Raw genomic sequence first — 24,765 nt, forward strand, 5'->3', positions numbered from 1 at the left:
CTAGGCATCTATCCTGAACAACAGGTCTCAGGATATCATAAAGACATCTGCACATCCATGTTTATCGCTGCACAAGTCACAATAGCCAAAATATGGAAACAACCCAGATGTCCCACTACAGATGAATGGATACAAAAAATGTGGTACCTATACACAATGGAATACTACATAGCGATTAAAAATGAGAAAATATTGGTATTTGCAGGGAAATGGTCAGAACTTGAGCAAATAATGTTGAGCGAGAAAAGCCTAGAACACAGAGAACAAAGGGTCATGGCCTCCTTGATATATGACTGTTAGGGCGGGTGGCGACAGTAGAGACCAGGTCTGCAAAACAACAAACTTCTTTTCAAATGTTATTTCCACAGGTTTGGGTCAGTGACTTTACATTATGTATCTAAAACCAAACAACTACTAAACATAAAACGGTCTAGAATAGACCTATCAGTGGATCACAATAGCTCAATAGCTATGAACACATGATCATATAAGATAGGATAAGCAAAAACAACTCCAAGAGAAGGACACAGGAAGATCCTATTGTTGATGATACATTTAAAGTTCTAGGTGAATTTCCTTTGGCGTACCCTACGTGATTACTGTATATGATTTTGGTACATTGGATATTGTATATACGCCTACCTGATCTAGGGAAGGGAAAGAAAAATGAGGGTGTAAGATAACACAAGAAATGTACTCAGTGCCTTATTATGTAACTGTATGCCTTTTGCATAACACCTTGTCAATAAAATTTAATTAATTTAAGAAAAAGATTTGATGAACAACACTTAAAACCTGACCCACCCTCCGAGACTGGAAATATATTTTATATTAGGGATGAAACCTGACATAAAATGGGGAGAAATTTTTTTTTAAAAAAAGAAGTGTATCTGGTCTTAGGAGAGGAGCACAAAGGTGCAAAGTCTATGTGCACCTGATCATATAAAATAGTATTTATCAACATGAACTCCAGGAGATACACACAGAGGGTTTTTCTTTATTGCTATTTTTTTTCTTTTTGTCTTCTTTATCTGTCTTTGGGAGAGGAAAGGGGGCACAGCAATGTCAGAACAAAGGTAGAACAAATGCTGCAGTGGTAATCACTAGACACTACCTTGAAAATGAACTATACAACTTACAGGTGCAGATGGGAGGGGAAAACTGGGAGAGAGTAAGGGAGAGAGCAAGGGTGACATTGTCCAAAAAGAAATGTACTCTTCATCTGACTTATGTAACTGCAATCCCTTTGTATATCACCTTTATAATAACAATAAAAAGGAAATTAAAAAATAAGTAGGTTTTTGGCATGAGAGTTCCTATATACTGCTATCTCTGACATCCTTTAATCTCTTCCAATAAAATTTCTTTAAAAAGTATGAAAGACATATGCTTATATAAAAATTACATACTTTAGAAACATATATACTCCCATAAAAGCATGTCGGCAGCTCAATTTTATGATTGCAAAACCACCTCTGTAACCACAATGCTAGTTTTTTTTTAAATTTAATTTTATTGTCAAGACAATGTTCGGGGGTTACAGTTACATATATATGGTAATGAGTACATTTCTTGTCAAACTTGTTAACTCACCCCTCATTTTTCTCCCACTTCCATTCCCCCATACCCCCGAATTTGTGCAATGCTAGTTTAGAGACATAATACTGCCAGCACCAAGAAAGACTGTGACTCCTTCCCTATTTCTTCTACCCAAGTCCACAACCTACAGGACAATGCCGACAGTAATCTCCATTCTATGCATGCAAGCTTCCCACCTATGTGTACAATTGTAGACAGTAGAGTTTAGTTTCAAACTCTGAGGGAATGGATGTATATTGATTTATAATGCAGTCTGGTTTTTTTTTTTTTGTTTTTTGAGTAAACTCTACATCACAGTTTATCAGTTTCTATGCTAGGAAGACAGAACTGCTGTGTATATACATGTCCATAAATATGCTCCTCACTGAGGAAGTAAAAGTAAAATTGACTAGACAGGGAGTTTACATGTCTTTACATTCACAGAGTAGTACAAGCTTGTTTTCTCCAAGTCATTTTGCCAATTTACATTATATCTCAAAGTCTCCATTACTCCACATCCTTATCACCCTCAGAATGCCCCCATTTGCTTGCTAATTTGGTGAATGTACAACCTAAGTACTTTTACTTTCATCATTTCTCTTGTTACTTTGGTTAGAAGCATAAGCTCAGATAACATGGAAATAGTCTAATGTATGAGCTTCTAATCTCTGTTTTTTGTATTCCAAGACCCTAGTCAGCATTAGAACTTATTACTCAAAAACTAAATTCTTTATTTCCAATTTTTCCTACAACTTTACGAAACAGACTGTGAGATGTAGGCTCCCTGAGAATACTATCCCAGTTGAGAGGAACACCAGGTATAAATTCCTCAAAGAGAAATCACTGCTATCTGCTACTGCTCTTCTCTAAATAATATTTTATACAGCAGTACTATCAATAACACTCTCCTTCTAATTTAGAGACAATTTTGTACATTTTGAACATCAGTTTCATACATGCAAGTGGCACCTATACTATTTGTCTGGACTTGATATGATTTGAGGACCTGAGATTACCTGTTCCTCCAAAAACACTCATCACACTTCAATGCAATTGAACCCCATTATTGATGACCTGAAATTTAAGCCTCCAGAAATTGGTTGGTGCCCGTGGAATAGGAAAGAGCATCTAAGAAATTTCCTCGAACAAACATTCTTTAAACTATGTTTTGACCTCAGATCACACTGTGGAACCTTTACATATCTAACTTCCTTTTTGTCTTTGTAAATAACTTCTTTAATATCAAGTTCAAGTGTCCTTTGTCACGAATAATGTCATCCCAGAGGATAAGCACACTTTGGTGCTTAATATATTTCCTGAAGCATATCTCTTTGTAGTTTGCTGTGCTTAATCATAATCTCAAGACAACAATCTCCCCAAAATGCAGAAGTGTTCCCTGTCTTGTTAAAGGCTGCTACAAGAAAAAAGGCTGTACAAGGGGGAAAATGCTCAGCACAACACTGGTGTCTGTGAAATCAATGACTGAAAGGAAAAACAATGTCTTGTGCTTTCCTGGACTTGTGTATGTGGTCATCCTATGAATTATAAAGTTCTCTAGGAGCCATCATTTCTCTATGTGCTTCTTTTGTTTTTGTTTGTTTCATCTTTATTTTTTTAATTTTTTGGGCCTGTGGCTTGACCTCCGGGCCTGGGCTCTGTCCCTGAGCTCTTTAGCTCAAGGTTAGCACTACCACTTAGGCCACAGTGATACTTCTGGCCTCTTCTGAGTAGTTCATTGGAGATGAGAATCTCACAGACTTTCCTGCCTAGGCTTCTGGGCTGGCTTTGAACAGTGCTCCTCAGATCTCAGCCTCCTGAGGAGCGAGGATTACAGGTGTGAACCACCACACCTGGTACTCTGGGCTCTTGTATCTGCCATATCATTAAAGGTGACAGATAAATAATGAGTCAAAATGACTGTAAAACAATACACACATTCTTTTAGGTCAATACTCTTTCAAAATATCTACAAGTTTATTAAATTCCAGTCAAGAAAATAATGATAATGTTAAAACAGAATGAGTACAAATACCTGGCTTTTAGACTTCATGCTCACTAGTGTTGCTGTAAGTGTGCAATCATGGAAAGGTCTATCATAGCTTGTAACAAACCAATTTGCAATATTCAAGTTCCAGCAAATCCATGCAAATCCCTTAGTAAATCCTTCTCTATTTGTCTATTTAGTCCCAACTAGCTATGAAAAGAAATCATTGTGGTATTACTCTGAAAATGTATGACTAGGCTATAGTTTACCACTAGAAAACATAAGTGTGAATACTACTAAATATAGTACAGTTAAGAAGTTAAAAATAGTCCAATACTATAAAAGTTCTGCCTGAATGAAATAACCACTTTGGCACACTATTATCAATGAGTACACACACCACAGCTCCTTGAGAGAAACTACACAGAGAGAGGCCAACAGCTTTTCCACCACTTCTGAGATAATAGCTCTTCTTTTAAAATATTCAAAATATTTATTTTTTCTTTCTGCAAGAAGATTTAGATGAGCTTCAGATTTCCTTATTTTATTATACCATTTCCATAAGTCTGTAGTAGAAACTCAAGAGCAGAAACCTTTCCCGTCCTTATACTTTGCATTTGAGTCATTCATAGATGGTTATGTCCGTTCATCAAATGTTTACACAGGACTTACCACTTGGTACAGATGCACATATTCAATTATTCAGTCACTCTAGATGAAAAGCTCATTATGCTTTGTAACACAGATTCTTCCCATTATCTGGAAAAACTGCTTCTTTTAATTATCTTTGAGATAATGATCTGATAAAGCTCTGATAATAATCAGAGGACACAGATCATTCTTATTTTGTTTAAAACCTCAAGAAAAATGAATTTATACAATCTCACAGAAATGTGAATTTTATACTTGCTTTCAGTTCACTTACAGTGAACTTTCAGTTCATCCTGTTCTTCCAGGAGGTATACTAGTCAAAGGTCAATTAATGAACCTTGGGCACAACAGTACAATCAGAATATCTCAGATATACTCTGCCTGTATTCTTGTGTGTGGGCCAGGTCAGAGAAAGCCTAAGACTAAACATTAGGCCTTTTAGGGACCTCTACCTCCAGCTGCAGTGAAAAGCAATCAAAGGCTCAAATAAATAGGTACCATGTGCCACATCCTTCCATCTCCCTGCCCACCACTGGAGAAATAGAACCACCACCCCTCTAGCCTTTGTTGGTTCCCTGTTAGAGGTTTCCCCATACATATCATTTATTTTAAGTGGGACAGCCAAGTTTTCACAATGATACATAGCACGACTTTCTTGATCTTACTCCAACCTAGGAACTGCATTACAGATGCAATAGATGGATATAGATGATGACAGAGATATGTTTTCATATGCAATATTAAAATGCACATATGTATTTATTTGTGCATGTGTGTATTTCTATTGAGAATAATCGCAATGAAAAGCAAAATATTAGATGTGAGAGGTTTTGTTTGTATTTTTTTAATCACTGGCAATGAGAATGGCATCCTATGCTACAAAGACTGGCAGCAATTCACAAACAGCCCTGGCTATACCTGTAGCTCCACTAAATAAAGTTAAATCACTGTGAAGTTGCACAGGAGATGAGGATGGCATTGTGCTTCTAAAGAAGGAGCTTGCCCTCAAACAATGCCGTGATGGCCCCCTGCCAGAGGAGCAGCCCACAAACATGGATGCACCTTGGACAGCGGACATCCTGGGAGCCGCAGCAGCAAAGTTCTAGCTCCTGCTGCTTCCCACGTAAAAAGCGGGTGAAGGAAAACAATGAAGAGGTCATCACATGATCCAGGTTTGTCATCCTCTGCATCTGGTCCCATGTGTAAACAATCTTGTTACAGAAGGAAACTGACTCATCCCTATCAGGAAAAGTCAGCTTTCCTCTGCCTAACATATACCCAAATGTGGGCTACTTGAGATCTGGTAGGAAAACATGCCAAACACTAACCTGTAATGGCACACAACAAAAGCTCAACTGCTTCAGACCCATTTATACTACAAAGGCCAATGGAGTGGAGAAAGCTGTGGAGGGCAGTGAGGAACATAAAAGCATATGGATGACCGAAAATAAAAATGTTTCTGTAGACTAAGGGGATACGTTAAGTAACTGTGCAAATGAATTCTGAATTCAGCAGCTAATTGGCAGCTTCAAAATGACAGTCACTACCCAGGATGATAGTTGAGAGACAAATGTTTGGGGCACCACTCAATAATTGCTCTATAGTGAAACAATTAGCTCACTCTTAACACATTTGAAAATATGTTTGAGTAAAATGATGTAAGGTAATAAGATCCTTTCCAAAAGCATCTGTCCAATATTAGTCAGGGTAAGAAGCCACTAGGTTTGATAGATGTTTCTTTAATAAGTAAAGAATGGGATTGTGATATTAAGGGCATGCCACTGTAGAGAGGGAACCTGAGCTACAAGGGTGTAAAGCGGCTACCATTTAAGAAATTACACTGTGTTAGTCCTTGCTTCCTTTTTCTCACTTAGAAGCATAAGATCAATTAAAATTGCATGACAGACTTGGAAGTAAAGAACTGATAAGAAGGAGGACTTTGATTTCTGTGGTAGATTATGTTTCCCTAGGTGGCCACAACAATAACTGTCATCCCACGTGCTCTTTCTGCAGTGTGACCTTCCCACTTCTCCACCAAAAAGTGGAGCTTATTTCTTTCCTCTTGTATCTGAGCCTGATTGAGAACTTACTGTAACCAATAGAATAAGATGGAAGTAAGATTCTTTGTGAGCCTCAGACTGAGCCAGACTCTCCAGATACTGCAACTGAGGACCCTTGAGCCTAGACCCTTTCTGTGAGAACCCAAAGCAGCCACATGAATAGGCTTGGAAAATGGAGAGCTAAGGTGCTGCTGACAGGCAGCAGAGCTCACCAATACAGCCAGCACCCACCATATGCACAAGCCATTCTGACTCTCCAGCTTAATCCTGTGGGAAACAGTGCCGGTTTGCAACACAATCCCATGGAAAGATTCACCCAAACCAAAGAATCTGAAAAGTAGTGCATTGTTATTTTTGTTAAGCCACTTCATTTTACAGAGGTTTGTTACCCAGCAATAAACTACTATAATGATCTATAATAGTCATCTCTCTGTGTCCATGGGGAATTGATTCCAAGACCTACTACAGTTACTAAAAACTGTGGCCGCTCATGTTCCTTATTTAAACCGGTGTAATATTTGCATATGATCCATACATAGTCTCCATATACTGCATATCATCTCTAGATGAATTACAATTTCTAACACAATGTAAATGCTATGTAAGTAGTTCTTACATCTTATGATTTAGGTCATAATGACAAGACTAAAGTGCTAGTGAAAACATTTATTATTCCAAATGTTTTCAATCCACAGTTGGTTGAATCTACAAATACAGAGCCCACTATACTGTATCAATTTTATGATAGGAAGACTCTGTGTGTGTTTGTCTCTCTCTCTCACACACACACACACACATACTCACACACATGCATGAAATGCTTACATAATAGGAATGATTATTTTTCAAATATGTGTTCTAATTAAATAGGCAAAAATCTTCATTTTTATTTCATTTCCATCTTTTATTATTAAAATCTGCAAGTTTCAAACACTGTAGAAAAATCAGAAAGTCTCACAAAAACAATCATAAATAAAGGAATTATGCAACCTTCATAAGATTTAAACAAAATATTAAAGTTCTTCAAAAATACTTACAATATTTAACTTAAATTTCAGTGATAATATATAAAAGGCATATCCTTATATTAAACTTTCTGCTCCTCCTTTTTCCTCTTTGATGCTTCAAACACTTCCCCACCCTCAAAAATGTATACATATTAATAATTTGCAAACATCAAAAAATGGAGAAAAACATTTATGTTTCTCCTGAGCATTGCAAACATAAAGGTGACTGGTTGTTACCTATGACATACATTTTAATTCTCTAACCATGCAACTGCTAAACTATAAAGACTGTCTATAAACTTGCTTTGATATTGGAAGTACCTGTAACTTTTCCAATTAGCAAACATGAGCCATTGGCAGCTGGAATTTACATTCGCTTTCAACATATCTGTACCCAATTTTATAGAGTTTCTAGAATATACACAGGGTACACATTTGAATTTCATTAAAATCTGGAGGGAAAAACGCTCTTAAATAGGGTTAGAGAAATCTAAAACTATCCAGAAGAGCAGGGAAGTTGAGAAGGATGCAAATAGCACAGGTAACTCTGGGGTATGACCATGAAGCCCTGAAACAGCTGAGAAGGATCACACTGACTTCTCGAAGTTCCAATCAAGACATAGAATTCACCTACATTGAACAGATGTGAAAATCACCCTCCACAGAAAATGGCTTTTCATTATAACATCAAGGATTACACTGCGAGGACCAGCTAGCCCACATCCACGCTTAAAATAGCCTATCCATACAAGGGAAGTTACCTTGTGCCTGGTGCCTGCACAAACACCCAGTGAGCAGGAGTCTTCTTTCTTAGAGATTAGTAGGCTGCCACCTCATTGTACTCCCAAAGAATGAGAAAGAACAGGGAAGGGTTTGGGAAAATACTCAAGTGAGGTAGGAATGGGAAGAGGAGAGAGAATGTACGGGAAGAGAAGAAAGAAAGAACGTATCTACTTAGAAATAAATATCGAATACAACTTCCTAAGTAAACAAGTGTCTACCTAAAGATAGCTAGCCAGTCACTCCACTCAGAATATACATTTGGTAATAGTTGGTGGTACAATTCATTAGTCATTGCACCACCCTGATGAAACAAATGTAGCAAACGTTACACTAGATTTAGAGCCAGAAGTCCTGTGTCTAAGTCTTGGTAGTCCAGTAGATCATTAAGTAACCACAGGGTTCAATTTTGTTTCAATAAAAAGGAACATAGATGGAAGCAAGGTCTTTTGAACACTAACTTCACATTCTGTGCATTCATGCTAGTCTTCCATGCTTCAGCACCAAATGGAAAACTCCTTTCTTCTACAACTCACCATCTGTATAGATGGTGATCTAGTGGTTTTCTTTCATGACACCTTTTTATAGATGGGAAGAACGAAGATGGGAGCTAAAGGTATGTGACAGCATTTTAAGGTCTCTGGCATGTACAGCAATGAAAAGGTATGCATTTCATATGCCATACTTGGCCTGTAAAACACTCCTTCAACAGTTCCAGGTTACCTGCTGTCCAGGGTAGAAAAACAATCGACATACTTTTCACTTAATTGACTTCCATGTCCCAGGACACAAACAGAATGGGACAATTTTTATGGTGCTTTCATGAAAATATAGTTTCTGTTAATGAGATAAATAAGACAGCATTAAGGTTGCCTGTATATACAGAAGTTTGATGGATTGAGCCATAATTCGGAAAACATTCCCAGTGGTCATATCTCTATAGCATGCCTGATCTAGCTGTATTAAATCATGAAGACATGCTTACTAATTTTTCTCTCTAGGAGTGCTGATACATTCAAAACAGAGAATGGAGGTGGACAGAGCTCAGAGTCTTAGACCACAGCTCTGCCTTGGATTTAAAAGTTTTTCCATTGAAAAAGCTGATGTGCTATGTGCTAAATAATTAAAGAATGCAAGTTATCAACCAGAGAAAAAGGTCTATCCACATTGGGACTTTAAAAGCTCTTATGTTTTAGTGAGCATTCTAAATTATACATGATACTGAAAAAAGAAAGTATCACCAATGATACAAAATATTATAAAATAATATAAAATACAAAAAAATGTCCACTGCACCAACCGCATGAGAAGATATCAGTTACCTATCTTGAAATCCATTCATCCTTTTCAGTGAAAGATAAGTGGGAAACAGAACTGAATTCATGAGAAGGCTTTTAAAACAGAGCCAGCTCAGGGAGAAGAGCCGCTTATAGCCCCTCTGCCATTTTCATTTTCCTGACCCTAACTGGAAAAGGATATAAACTCCAGCAGCCATCTACTTCTCTGGCAATGCTAGGAAGCTGAAACCAAGAGAAAGAGTCTTGAAAAACTATGGAGCCCCCAAACCAGCCCAAGGCTATTCATTTCTATAATTCTTATGTGAAATAAGTAAATTTCATTCCAATTGAAGTTACTGTCATTTGTAGGAGGGGAAAAGTCTATTGTAAATAAATATTTCATATATTAATTTATACAAATTCTTAGACTAACACAATCTTAGACATTGTGTTAGTCAAATGTTTCAACACTGGGACAAAATATCTGAACAACTTTCCACTTGAAGGGTGGAAAGATTCATTCTGGGTCACAGTTACAAAAGTTTCAGTCCCTAGATTCTTGGTCTGTGGACTTGAGCCGAAGACAATGACAACAGTAATGCATGGAACAACAGGTTCTTCTTCATGGTGGCCAGGAAGCAGAAAATGACAGACAGCAGAGACAGAAAGAGCCTGGAAGGAGATACACCTCCAAAGTACCTGTTCCCAATGACCTACTTCCATCAGCCCCACCACATGAAGTTTCCAGAGCCACCCAAATTAGTGCCACCATCCGGTGATAAAGCCCTACCACCTGAGCTCTTTGAAGAGGTTATAGTTTGTACCCAACCATAACAGATATATCAGCCTGCAGATCAACTCTATATTGTGGAGGGCAAAATTACTTGGTATGAATAACTTCTTCATAAAATTGTGAATGGGAAAAGATACTCATGCCACATAGATACCTGAGTAGCTGAAAAAAAAAAGTTGAAAAGTACTCTCAACTTATTTTTTCTAAAGCCAATACAGAAACAGCATGAACAGTTTTTGATTTCTCAATCTTCTACTCTTATAATAGAGATAATATTGACCTACCTCATGAGCACTAGCAAAGGATTAACTAATTAATAATTGTCGATCATCGTGAAAATATAAATTTTCAGGAGCAATAAAACTTCATTAAACTATTAACAGCTGTGCTAGTAATTTCCTCCTTCACTGGGTAAAATTTACATTTGATAAGCACCAAAGGCTCATGGCATAATAAGAATAAAACTTAAATGAAAATTAAGTCTTAAGACACTTCACGACATTTTAACAAAAGCATTAAGGTAAAAAATGCTTCTATCAAAGGTAGTTTCTTGGAGATGAACTCAACATATTTCTGATGAATCAAGAAACTGCATGTGCGAGTCCACAGTGACTATGTTATTTTAGAGATATGTCCACGTATTCTCAAATGCTGCCATAACCTAACTCACTTCTTAATAGCTGCTCATCAACTCTATCCTACTTGACCTTTCTCAAGCTGCTCATCAGACAGCTTAAAATGAAATAGATTTTTAAAATTTGGGGCTAAGTAGCTGACTTTATAGCTGCTTTGCTGTGTGCACATCTATAGTACTTTTGTGTGCACCAAACCTGCAAAAACTCTTGAATACAGAATGTGCGCCTTGCTGTGACAGAAACCATTGTTCCACATGAGATATCAGCATTTTAAGTCTGTCCTTCTATGCATCTGCAATTACCCACCCAAAATTCCCTGCTTTGCCTATCTAGCCCATACCTCCCTTCCCATTCATTGCCTAGTGATGTTGTGGGATGGCTTTCACCTCATGTGTCTTCCATGGGACTTCTGTACACACTTGCCATTGCCTCTTTGTACATTCATAGAACTTACCACTTATATCAACACTGCTGGCATTCAATAATATACTCTGGTGCCACATTCAATATTACATTTTAGGTATATGTGTTTTCTTTTCCAAGAGTGCAGTAATATACTTAAGAATGGGGTTCATAGCTCACATTTCACTTGTGCCCTCACTATGCAAGAGAAGGTGTGAATACAGTAAAACACACTAACACATACACAGGGCATATGTTGGTTTAAGGTGTCTGGTGCACTACAAAAAGACAGCCATCTTTGTAGTCATGTGTTTCCCAAACCCATTTCTTTAGGCCCTATTTCCCTAGAAAGTAAAATTACAAATCTCTCCCATACTTAAGCAAATCCACTTAGACAGGTGATAATCCAAAGCGATGGTCACCTGAAATTCCAATGCAGTTGGCATGTACTCCTGCCTACTGAAAGTGAGGTATGTTTGCCACATGCTTTTCTCCAAGTGCTAAGGACTTTTATTAAAATGATACCTTGTCTCATTTAACCAAAGAGGTAGGCAATTTTGTCCCCTGCCATTATTGTCCCTACTTCCCAGTTAAGGAAGTTTTCCATGAAAGATGTGAAGCCATTTGTCCAGGGACACACAGCTAATAGGAGGCCTACAGAGTCAGCCACCATTTGCCAGGACCCACCCACCTGACCGGTGCATTCTTTCCACTGCTCCCATCAACCACACAACATTTTTTTTTTACTAGTTTTAACATTTTGAAGTTTCACTAATTCATTTCTCCTTTGGAAGATTGGTAAGAATTAATTACTACTGAATGATTACATTGATTTTTAAGCTAATGGAATTTTTAATGAAAATAATACTAAGGGAGATGATGGGAAACTGCAATTCTGAAAATCAGCCATTAAAGCGGCCTGTTAGGACTCACAAGATGGTCACAGATTCCAAGCAATGAACAGTAAAATTAAAACTGCCTGCTAATTTCTTTTTTTTTTTTCCAGGGGTTTGGAGGGAGGAATGGGACAACACTGGGTGTACATAACTAATTGGTCTTTAATAATAAGGTTTCTCATAGAGATGGACATTAGTGGTTTTAAAAGAAAACAATACATTGCTCAAATCCTGTGAGAGTAAATAACCTTTCTTAGTAACTTATTTGCTTAATTTCAATGAGAAATTAGGCTTTCTAAGGCAAAATTCTCCACCTTAAAAGACAAAAACACTACCTAGTCCTAATAAGTCTTGCTTATATATCTTGCTGCTCCCTAAAGCAACCCTACCTACTAGGGGCCTGATACCAAGCCTTCGCATTTAAATGGTAATTTGTGTGTGTGTGCGTGTGTGTGTGTGTGTGTGTGTGTGTGTGTGTCCTTGTGAGTGTTTGTGTGTGAGAGAGATGAAGAAGGAGGAGGAGGAGGAGGAGGAAGAGGAAGAAGCAGATGAGGAAGAGAAGGAGAAAAGAAAGGGAGGAGGAGGAGAAAGAGGAGGAGAAGGAAAAAAGAAAGGGAGGAGGAGGAGGAGGAGGAGGAGGAGGAGGAGGAGGAGGAGGAGGAGGAGGAGGAGGAGGAGGAGGAGGAGGGAGGAGGAGGAGGAGGAGGAGGAGGAGGAGGAGGAGGAGGAGGAGGAGGAGGAGGAGGAGGAGGGAGGGGAGGAGGAGGGAAGAAAAGGGGAAGGAGGAAAGGGAGAGTCAGGAGAGAGGAGAGGGAAGGAAGGGGGAAGGGACAGAAGAGAGGGAGGGGGAGGAAAGGAGGGGAATGACTAGAAGAGAAAAGAAGGGGGGAAGGGGAAGGGAGGGGAGGGGAAGGGAAGGGAGGGAAGGGAGGAGAGGGGAGAGGAGGGGAGGAGAGGGAAGGGGAGGGAAGGGGAGGGAAGGAGAGGGGAGGGGCAGAGTGGGGTTTTTTGCATTTTTGCTAAGCATAGAGTTTCATGCTGTTTGCTTGAGGAAGTGAGTAAGTAGAATGGAAGGAAGGGGTGGGTGATATACTCTTCTATGCCGTTGATACTCATCACTTCAGGAAAAATGACAAGACAGTATCAACAACTCTAGAGGAAACTCTACTTAGGTATCCATGAGCCAAATGAAGAAATGCTTGAATTTAGAGGATTTCTAAGCATTACTCCAATACAGAGAGAAAAACAAAAGGGAAGAACTTAATGAAGTGAGGTTTATGCCCTAAAATAGAGCCTTAGGAAAGGAAAAGAGCACAAGATGGTGTGTGAGGGCATACTGGTGCACTAGAGTGGGGTGGGGGTAGTGGATATTCAGAACAAAAAAGAAACAAACAAAAACCAACTTGAATATCTACTCACAGAGAAGGCATGATTAAATATAGAGTAACTTAATTAAAACTAGGACAGCTCACTCAGCTGCAAGATGACTTTCTGATAACGAATATACAACGTTAGTAAAAAGCAAATACTTTGTATTAAAAAAACAGAATCAAGTATAAGAAATAATTATATGGCAGACTTGACAGATTTCAAAATGACTGCAAAGCATTCTCAAGAGACTATCAACCTTGTAATTTAATTATTATGGGGAACATTTTTATGAATTACGCTATAAAAAGTTAGGTTTAAAGGCAATCTAAGTAATAAAATTATACACTTTAAATAATTCATAAATTAAATGGGAAAATGTTTTGTTGATATAACCCCAAACACGCATATCTTAGTATGTGAATGTAGAACTGACTTTTCTGAAAGTATATTTCTTTTTAATCATTTTAACAATGACCACTTTTGTATTAAAAAAATCTACTTTGCAAGAATGATAGAGACAGGCAAGGTGGGAGCTGTTTTACTTTCCGATTTTCTAATTGCATCTTAGTTCTTCAGAAATGTGTGTATGTACCCTCTGCCCAGTATCTTCCACCTCTGAAGGCTAAAAGCCCTGTGGGCTTCAACAAGGCATACTCTAAGAAAACCATGTAAGATGAACACATCTCCATTACACACACTAGAAACTCACATGGATATGGACATTTCTCCAGACTGACTGGAATATATCCTTGGGTTTGCCTACTATCTGCAACCAACTGTTATTATACATTTAAGGACTGAAGTTCTAGAAGTCTAGAACTCCACCCTTCCTTCTCTACATCTTTATCTAATCACCAGAAGGAGCTAACATACCTCTATGCAGAGAAAGATTTTAAGAACTAAATTTTTTTTTTTTTTGGCCAGTCCTGGGCCTTGGACTCAGGGCCTGAGCACTGTCCCTGGCTTTTTCCCGCTCAAGGCTAGCACTCTGCCACTTGAGTCACAGCGCCGCTTCTAGCCGTTTTCTGTATATGTGGTGCTGGGGAATCGAACCTAGGGCCTCGTGTATCCGAGGCAGGCACTCTTGCCACTAGGCTATATCCCCAGCCCAGAACTAAATATTTTTAAGGGAAAAATTGATATGGCAACAAATATAATCCAAATATTTTCCTATAATACAAACATATCACATATGTGTATATATGTATACATATATATGCACACACACCTATCATTTTGCTGCCGTTGTTAAACAAAGAAGTCAGAAAACAATGAAAGTCATCATTTAGTATAATCATGCTGAGCTTAGAAGAAGAGAACATAGGTAAACACAATCATTCATCTTCAGTCCTAGTAGGGCCATACTGTCTATCCTGATTTTGCACATTTGCCCATTGTTGCACTAAACCTGTTATATTCTTGGTTTGAACTATTACTTTGATTCTACATTTTAACAGCTAATCATTTGCCCAAAAATATTCCACATAATGACATTGTAATTATATTGAAACAAATGTTTCTCTACCCTTTAGCTTTCAATATTCCCTTCTGTTCCAAGTATATTTTTTTAGTACTTTTAATGTGTGTTCAAAGAGTTCCACCCAATAATCTACTTACATTCATCCTACCCTTCACCCCGGAGACTTAATCCCTTTAAACTTTGAGAAGCTCCAGTTGGAACAAAGAGAGGGAAAGGGTTCAGAGTTTGTGGAATAATCACCTCTAATCGATCAATTTCCCCTGAAGGTATAGCCCAGGGAAAGGAGAAGTAGAGAGTTCTAGTCTCTTCCCTTGAAGTTTAAAGGAAGTAAGCCCGGAGGCACACAGTAGAAATTCCTACCTTCCCCTCCCAAGACCTATTAAGAGGTCATGGATCTCTGTGACATTGCTGCCTTTCCCAAAAGACACGATCCCCAGCCATAGACTTTAACACAAAGAGAGGAGGTGAAGGATCCTTTCCACAGATTCTTTAGCAGCCCAGTCTCAAAAAGGAAATGCATACTAGTCAAAAGCATCTTCAGTGCTAAGCAAAAATACAGTTTTTAATCAGCATCTTAACTTTTATCAGGTTGAATCTCCATTTGAGGATAGGCTAAGTGTCAAAAAGTCATGTGCACACAACTTTATGCAAATATCTATGCATCAACCTACTTGCCAAGGTAGGCTGAATGGCTGCTTGGGGCCCAGAAATTGGTGAGGATTCATCATTCCTACTGTTTCTGTCTCCCCAACACAGCTCTGCATTTATAATTCTTACACTTCTCCCCAGGGACAAACTGACAGCCTTAATTCTCATCAATGACCGTAAATGACACGGTAGAAATTCTTGAAGATAGTCTCCTATGGCTTAGGTTCTTGACATTTTATTCATAATTTTTGGCAAATGCATCCTGAAACCACAGAATTATATGTTCATTATCAATGCAAAACCATTTCTTGAAAACCTCTGTGGTTTTTCAGACATCCAAAGGGAACATTCTCTTGTATACAGGTAATAATTTTCTTTTTGAATTGTAATCCTTTTTAGATACTAAATTTTAAAAACTCTAATCAAAAGGATATCATTTGTAGATAGAGTTTTAATTAATAAAGGATAGTCTCCAGATAGATTTTTGTTTCAAAGATGGGGGGGGGGGAGAGAAAGCAAGAGAGAATGTACCATTCAATTTCTATTTATGGAGATTTTATTGTTTAGGAACTTTCCACTTATACTCAATAGCTGTGTCCAGATTCAGAAGTTATCCTTTCAACCTTTAAACTATTTAATTGCAATCAATTAATAAATACAATAAACCATCATTCAAAGTGAGAAAACATCATTCAACAATGGCATTCGAAGCACTTTCAGAAAGGAATGCACCAAGTTATATTTTAAATCTATAGTGTAGGAGACAATTGCATAAACATATCAAAATGTGAATGGCAGACAAAGTACTAATAATCTACAATTCTTCCACAGGAAAATGAATGTGGAAATAATAAAGCTCTTATAGCAGGTAAAAGTTGAACTGACCCTTTCTCCAAAATTGGGAAAAGGAGTTCATTCACTCAGCTGACAGCTTAGAATGTAAAACCGATTATGGGTGATTATTCTTTCTTTGACAAATGCATAGCAAAACTTAGTCCTACTCCTGACAGGTGAAGATAATGACACACTCAGCCCAACCACTCTCTAAAATGGAGAGCAGCAGAGATGTGGTGAGTTGTTTTTCCCATCATGAAATAAGTGGCAGACAAGAAGTGATTTATAAAACACAGGGGACATTATTTAAGGATGGAAAGGATATTCTGAATATTTAACAACCAGTCAGAAGAGAAACTAATTATAGCCAACCAAATACAAATCAGACTCTACTGAAAATGGGGTAGGTAAATGGGCCTCCAGACCATGGTGGCCTCTTTTGTTAATCCTTTGGAACCCATCTCCTCACAGTAGAGGCTGCGATGTCCAGCTAAATATTTAGGTCTTATAGATCATCCTACTTAATTGTCACTAATATTATTCACACAGAATCCTCAACTTTTGACAATTGACCTTAAAAGTTTTCAGCAAGAAAAGTAGCAGAAACTAATAGTCAAGCACAGGTAATACAGAAGAAAATGGCAAATCCAATAACCTTTCAGTTTGGTAAGAAGCCCTTTTTGTCAATCACTGTATGAATGGGGGAAGGGTGCTGTTAAGTCTAATCAACAAACCAGAAACTGGCCAAACAAACCTGAGATTATCAGGAAACTTATCTGAAACATGAGCTCCATAGCCAGCATTGATAACAATGGGCTTCATAGACAAATATACTCACATATGGTCTCTCTCTGCTCGTTTTGTTACATATCTTTTTCTATTCCAATGTTCATTAAAACGAATTCACAAAATTATATAAACCAGAACCCCAAAATAACAAAATTACCTTAAGCACTGATTTCACAACTTGTATCTTTATGAATGCTACAGGATGTATATATCTATGAAAGATATAAATACATAACCATATATAAATACATAACAACATATTAATACAAATGCATGTACATAATAAATTTGTTGTTTTTCTTTTTGCAAAAACTAGGAAGCCATTGGAGAAGTTGCTAAGGATTGGAATCTATAAAGAGAAAAGTGAATTTGAGGGGCTTCAGGAGATGTGGAAGTGAAGTAAGCTAAAGCCAGAAGTATTTTCTATCAGGCACAAAAAGAAATTCATCAAAATGAAGAAATAGAATGGAATATGAAACTTAAGATTCTTTCAACCTAATTAATATCAAAATTGATAATAGATAAATTATTAATAAAAGTATGAATAATGAATTAGCACAGAAATTAATACAGAAATATGCAAAATAATATGGTACCTTAAGGGTAATTAATATAGACTGAAATATTTTAAATGCCACTTGTATTTAATGGAATTTATCTCGACAGATTAGATAAAGAAAATAGCAAAACACCAATGTAAAGCAGTTTTCAAAAACTGACTACAAATATGGCATGCACTGAGGAAGATTGCAACGATGTAACTCCTTCCAGTAACTAACACAAAGGTTAACAAAATGAATACCAGGACACTGGAGCTGCACAGGAGTGGGGGGAAGCCAAGGAGAAGGGGTAGACAAATGCAGTGAGGAATTATGGGCTGAATGAATCAAAGTAGTCAATGTATATGTGTGAAAATAGAACCAAGTAACTTGAGAGGACAGATGGTATTGGGAGAGAATGATGGAAGGGGTGATATGGATCAATATGCACTATACTCATACACTGACATGGTAAATTGAAATTCCTATGCACAAATACTTAAACATAATTTTTGAAACTTTTCTGTTAAAAGAAGTTTCAATACACTTCTATATGAACAGGGCTTCATCCCATAAAACATTCATCTTCCTTATTCCTCTGGCCAATAGACCTATCCGTGGACTTCACTGTGTGGGCAAAGCAGCTAATCTTGAAACTGCCACAACCATTAACATAGGCAAATCACTTTCACTCTTTAAAACGTCTTTGAAAACATATGAATGATCATAATATTCAAGATGTACAGAAAGTTATCAGTTCACCAAAAAATGTGTGAAGTCCAGGAAGTCTCCTAACTTTTGAAAGGAGGTGAACATAGTACTTTATACAATACCCACTCGTACATTCAGCTTACTTCCTTCAAAAATATTAACCTATTCAGAAATATTCCGTAAAGAAGATACAGATGTAGTTAGGGCTTTCTAAATCTAATCTACAAACATGTGCCCCCCAAACTATATCAGACTTCTTGCCACATTCCTCCACTACCAATCACGTGGCAGGCAGTGGGTTAAGAACTAATAGCGGAACTACTTTGCCTTTTCTGCATTCAGACCCAAGCAATTCACATTAATGATGTGAAAGAACACTTAATAGACAACTCAAGTTTGCAAATTAGCAGGAGAGAAGAGAAAAATGACTCAGAACAACAAGCATGCTGCATTACAGATACACTTTACACATTTATCCGGTTAAGTATAGCTTAGTTTTGACGATTTACAATGCTAGTTCTTACTCAGTTTTGTAAGCATAATAAAGTCTCCATAATCTCAGCCTTCCCCATAGCACCCTGCTATTAAATCTTTGTTGAGAAGTGTGATGAGACCCCTTTGGCTTGCAGCCTTCCCCACCCCCAGAGAGAACAGGCAAGAAATGATAGGGCTGGTGGATTAGTAAAATGAGAGGTTCTCTGTGCTTTTCCTTCTTTAAATATATATTTTGATAATCTGTCTTCTGCATCAGAGAGTCCCAGCAGCACTAGAGTGTCAATTCCCCTCCCTTTGCAGCCTCCAGGAAAAGACAGCAAGGCTGCAGCCAGGCAGGTGGTTTCCATCTATGGCTACAATTGAAGAGTGGGATTTAGTTTTTCTTCTTCACCTTTCCCCTTCTTCTTTCAAGCAGGGAGGTTGCCTAATTTACTTACACATGCTGGATTGTAGCCGAGAGGAAAACTGTATCATGAACAAAGAAGAGAGAACTCATGCACATGAGTGTCACCTTGTCTCTTGCCATCTTTCGGCCTATCTGGTCCTATTGTAGATCAAGGATGCTTGTCCAGAGTGGTATCCACATTTTAAAATATCCCTTGGAGACAGACTCCATGAGCTGTGCACATGACCCCTTTGCTCCCTACATCCCTTTCTGCATTCACTTCTATGAGACTAGTCCACACTGTTAGCAACTCATGATCTGACCAGGTGTAGTGTCTGTCAATTATTAAACTGACTTTCAAATCTCGGACTTGAATTGATCATTTTGTTTCACCTTTGACCTTTATGTTCAAAAGCCTGATATTGTCTAGGTTCATTTGGCAAGGCCATAATAGGATTTCAAGCTTTCTGGTATGAAGCGAATCGCTTTCTCTGAGGCACACTCTTCAAGGAATGTGCATCCTCCTGGGGTGACAGTCATGGAAGAAATGGAGCTGAAGTTACAAAGAAAACCTGCAGCTCAGAAAAACAAGAGTTTCTCTGGCTCTCTCAGCAGAACCACCCTGAGCAACCCCCACAGGCCTCAGAGGAGGGAATACCTGCTTTCTGTTACTTTGTAAATCAATCCCTTATAAAGCTTCTTTCTCCTCTGATTCTCCTCTATAATTAATCTCTAGTATACTACTCAGAATTTCCTCTTCTTTCATACTAAGTATTCATCAGAATGTCTTCCAATTTCAGGGTAGGGTCAAGCAACTAAGTAAAGGCTACAGTATTAGGAGAAAGGCATTCACAGGAACAAAGACAAATAAAAGACTGACAAAGCCCTAACAGTCTATGGAGAACACAGGAAGAAATGAAGGAGTCAAGGAAATTAAGGACAAGGAAATTAAGAAACAGAGCAATGATATGAGTAGGGCTGCATGAAAAAACAGAAAGGAAAGAAGAGAAGGGAGGAAAGAGGGAAGGAAGGAAGGAAGGAAGGAAGGAAGGAAGGAAGGAAGGAAGGAAGGAAGGAAGGAAGGGAAAAAGGGAGGAAAGGAGGGAGGGAGGGAGGGAGGGAGGGAAGGAGGGAACAACAATGGTAGATAAATAGTAGGAAACCCAAGAAGTGCAACAAACCAGCAATAACCTCCTTTGCTATATTAGACCCTCAGTCAAGTCAGCAAGAGGGAAGTAAAAGCAACACCAAGAAAAGTTCACTAAAGCAGGAGGAAGAGAGGCCTGGGGTCAAGATCCCTCTGAATCCCACTAAAATAATTGATCCAAAGAAGAGAAAGGCATCGCATTACTCTTTTAATTAAAATGTTTTCAAGGGTCTTTAATCTTTTACAGATCAGACTGGAGGGCTCCTTGCAGCCAACTCAAATTTCAACTTTGACACCTTCTATAAATGTGAACAATTCTTTTTGCTTCTCCCCTTTTTACTTTTCATTTCCTTTTGCCTCCTGAATCTGCCACCCTTCAAGCCCCCATATCATCCAGACATAAGCAGGAGTTCATGGACCTATAGATGGACTCTCTTCTACTATATCGTTCAATCAGTTGCCAATTCTTCTTTGGTTTTCTGCCTTTGGTTAACATATGGTATGTGAGCACAGACCATGTAGCACAGGTTATTAGAAAGTATAAGAATGAAATAATGCAAGTATTTATTATAGTTCTTTTTAGAGAAAAACAATATTTAACCCATAAATATTATCTTCATAGTGTGCAAAAAATCCAGCCTGTTCTGCACAGATACTAAAGTTGTATAAGACAGGAATATTTGCTTCTAATTCTCCTTCACAGGAATATAAAGATTTTCACAGGCTGGACATGAAAGATAACATGTAAGGCGGTCCCACTCACAAGTGGAATTTGAATCAGTTAGGTGTTTGTTTAATTGTTTGAAATGTTAAGCAACCTTGGAGCCAGACATGATTGTGCATACCTGAAATCCTCAGCCATACAGAAGGCAGAGGTAATAGAGTGGTCCAAGATAGACCAGCACAAACGCCGAAAGACCTACCAGAAAAAAAGAAAGAAAGAAAGAGAGAGAGAGGGAGGGAAGAGGGAGAGGGAGGGAGGGAGGTAGGAGGGAGGGAGGGAGGGAGGGAAGGAGGGAGGGAGGGAGGAGGGAGGGAAGGAAGGAAGGAAGAAAGGAAGGAAAGAAAGGCAAAAGGAATTGGGGTATGACTTGAAAGATAAAGCAGCTACTTAGTAGGCACGAAGTGCTGAATTCTGCCAAATTAAAAAATAGTAATCTTAGGGATGGGAGTTGTAGCTCAGTAGTAGAGCTCTTAGCATGAATGTAAGCTGGATTCCATCCTCAGAACCACATATATATATGCATGAACATACATACACGCATACATACATACATGCATGCATACACACATAAACAAAAAACAACCCATGGTCACGTTGGTTAAGATTTTCAGCTGGAAACAGGAAACATACTCTACCCCTATACCATCCCAACATTTCTATTCCTAGTTAGTAACCTAAAAGGATTAAAACATATGTCTAAAAGAAATCACAGGGGCTGGGAGTATGGCCTAGTGGGAACAGTGCTTGCCTCATATACATGAAACCCTGGGTTCAATTCCCCAGCACCACGTATATAGAAAACAGCCAGAAGGGGTGATGTGGCTCAAGTGACAGAGTGCTAGCCTTGAGCACAAAGAAGCCAGGGACAGTGCTCAGGCCCTGAGTCCAAGGCCCAGAACTGGCAAAAAACAAAAAAAAAAGAAAAAGAAATCGCATACATTAGAAGGCCCACTACAACTTAATTCATTATAGCTAAGAATAATCAAAATGCTACCCCCCCCAAGTAAAAGAGAACAGAAAGGAAATTATAGCGCATTTATACGATAGCACTTCCATATGACAACCACTACACATTAACATACTCCTTAGATAAAATAACACACAAACAAATTTTACTGGCATGCCAAGCCAAAGAATATGGACACACTGACAAGAGTAGAGTATAGGCAAGACAAATTTATACTTAGAGAACTTGAAAACTGGTTGTATTTGGTAGAACATTGTTAATCAGAAAAGGCACATGAAAACTTCTTGGATGCAAGAAAATATCTACATCTTACAAGGAATGCATCACATGAGTGCATACATGCTGCCAAAATGAGTTAAACTGAACAGCTATAGTATCTAACTATTGCATTAAAGCTATAGAATTATTAATTACAAATGATAGTAAACACTACTCAGTAGTTGGGTTCCTTACCATGGCAAAATGCTTTAAGAGGAAGAGATGAGATGAGATGAGGGAGATGGATAAACAGACAAGGTGGATGGGCAAAGATAGATTTAGATAGATGGATAGATAGACAGACAGACAGATACATACATGTATACATACATACATACATACATACATAGAAAGATAGAAGCAAGCAACCTGTAATAAATTATGATTTACCAAATAAAATAAAAATCAAAAAGCCCATGATAATATAAACAAGTGAAAATATGAACCTATAGAAACTAATAAATAACAAGTTTTATAGTTACAATGAATAAATACAAAAACATTTAGGTAAAAGTTTCATGAAGCTGGAGATCTTTACACAGGATCAATGTATCTTCCCATGCAGCATCTGCTTATTATACACAAAGGGAAAATGGCAACGTGACTTGATACCCACTTCAAACAAGTATTCAATGCTAGTATCACCAGCACTAGAACCAATGAACTCCAAGTACTTTGGATGTACTAAAAGGGGATGAACATCAATTTGATGCCATTTGCAAGTGCACAACCTGAGGCTAACCATGAAGAAATATGACAAACCCAAACTGATATATGCTTTATGAAGTAAATAGCATGTACTTTCAGAATGAATTGGTCAAGAAAGGCAGTGAAAGGATGATATACCATTCCAAACAAAAGAAAGCAAAATAAACATAACAATTAAATGTAATGCATGATCTTAAATCCTAGATGAGATTTTAAAAATATGTATATACCTACAGAACATTATTGGAACAAATGATGAAGTTAAAATTTAAACATGGATTTTGGAGTTGATAATATCTATTGATATTGTGTTAACTTTCTTGATTTTGGTAAATATGCTATGGTCATGTAGAAAAATGTATTTGTTCCTAGGAAATGCATGGAGGATAGCTACAGGGGAATACAGCTTGAATCTTCTTTTCAATGATTAAGAAAGAAAGGGTTAAAAACAAAAACAACGACAACGAAAGGAAGGCAGACAAAAAGAAAGAAAATTAATTACATGGCTAATAAGGTAAATGAATGTAAGCAACTGACAAATTAGGTAAATGGTATGAGAATTTCTTATGCTGTTTTCATAATTTTTAAGGTGGGAATTATAATATAGAAACTAATAAATAACAAATTGTAGAGTTACAATGGATAAATAAAAAGTTAAGTGAAAGTTTCAAAAACTAGGTTACCCAAATAGTCAAATTAAAATCTATAAGAAAGTAAATAAGATGTCCAATATATATTCCTGCAAAAAATGGTGAGTTTTCTGTTTACTTCTTCTCCTCACCTGGTCATTGATATTGTGGTCTAAATTCAGGGCATCACATTTACTAGGCAAGTGTTCTACTACTCCCAGTCCTTTTTGCTTTAATTATTTTTTCAGACAGAATCTTATATCCCCAGAGAGGCCACAACTAAGACCGTCACAATCTCTGCCTCCCAGATAACTGAAACAACACATATGCACCAGCTTGCCAAACCAGATGAATGTTCCAAAAGAGTCTATGGTCTAATAAATGTGCTCTCTGCAATCCTTTCTTGAAGTGTCACAATGTCCTTTAATAAGCCTATTAAATATTGGATTTAATCCAACATTTCCACAATATTCAGTTCGGGAAACTTTATTGAAATAGAACACCCACCAAAATTTCAAAAAAGTATAAATATTATGTTGAGAACAGTTGGAGAAGCACCCTCCAGTAAACATACTTCCCATACATGTTCAATTGAAGAAAGATTTGTGCTAGAAAAGTAAGAGACAAGGAGAGAAACATACATACACAAACAAAAACAAAGTCAGTATCAAATTGTAAGAAAATAATGACATGAATGGTAAGCAAATCATGACATAGTCAAACAGGCTGTCTATCCAATAGGCCCAGCCCAACCCATATAATGCACTCTTGTTGGATTTCCTTAATGAGGAAACACATGGTGGAACAGTTCTAGGACCCAGACCTACACCAAACTTCAAAATGCTTAAATGCCATCTATAGAATGATACAATACTTACTTTAACTTATGTACAACCTCCTGGACACTGTTATTTCTGTTAGTTATGAGCACTACAACTATAAATGCTATGTAAGTCTGTGTACCTATTTGATACAAATCACAGGTGGCTAAATTCATGGATGCAGAATCATCAGTAT

At 37.7% G+C, this 24,765-nt stretch overlaps 1 protein-coding gene across 3 annotated transcripts in view; it reads right to left on the bottom strand.

The window, feature by feature from the left end:
* Nucleotides 1-24,765, bottom strand: part of Znf521 (zinc finger protein 521) — a 284,266-nt gene that overhangs the window by 227,042 nt on the left and 32,459 nt on the right. The window lies entirely within an intron of this gene.

This window comes from Perognathus longimembris, chromosome 15 (genome assembly GCF_023159225.1).
Source record: "Perognathus longimembris pacificus isolate PPM17 chromosome 15, ASM2315922v1, whole genome shotgun sequence".
Taxonomy (NCBI): Eukaryota; Metazoa; Chordata; class Mammalia; order Rodentia; family Heteromyidae; genus Perognathus; species Perognathus longimembris.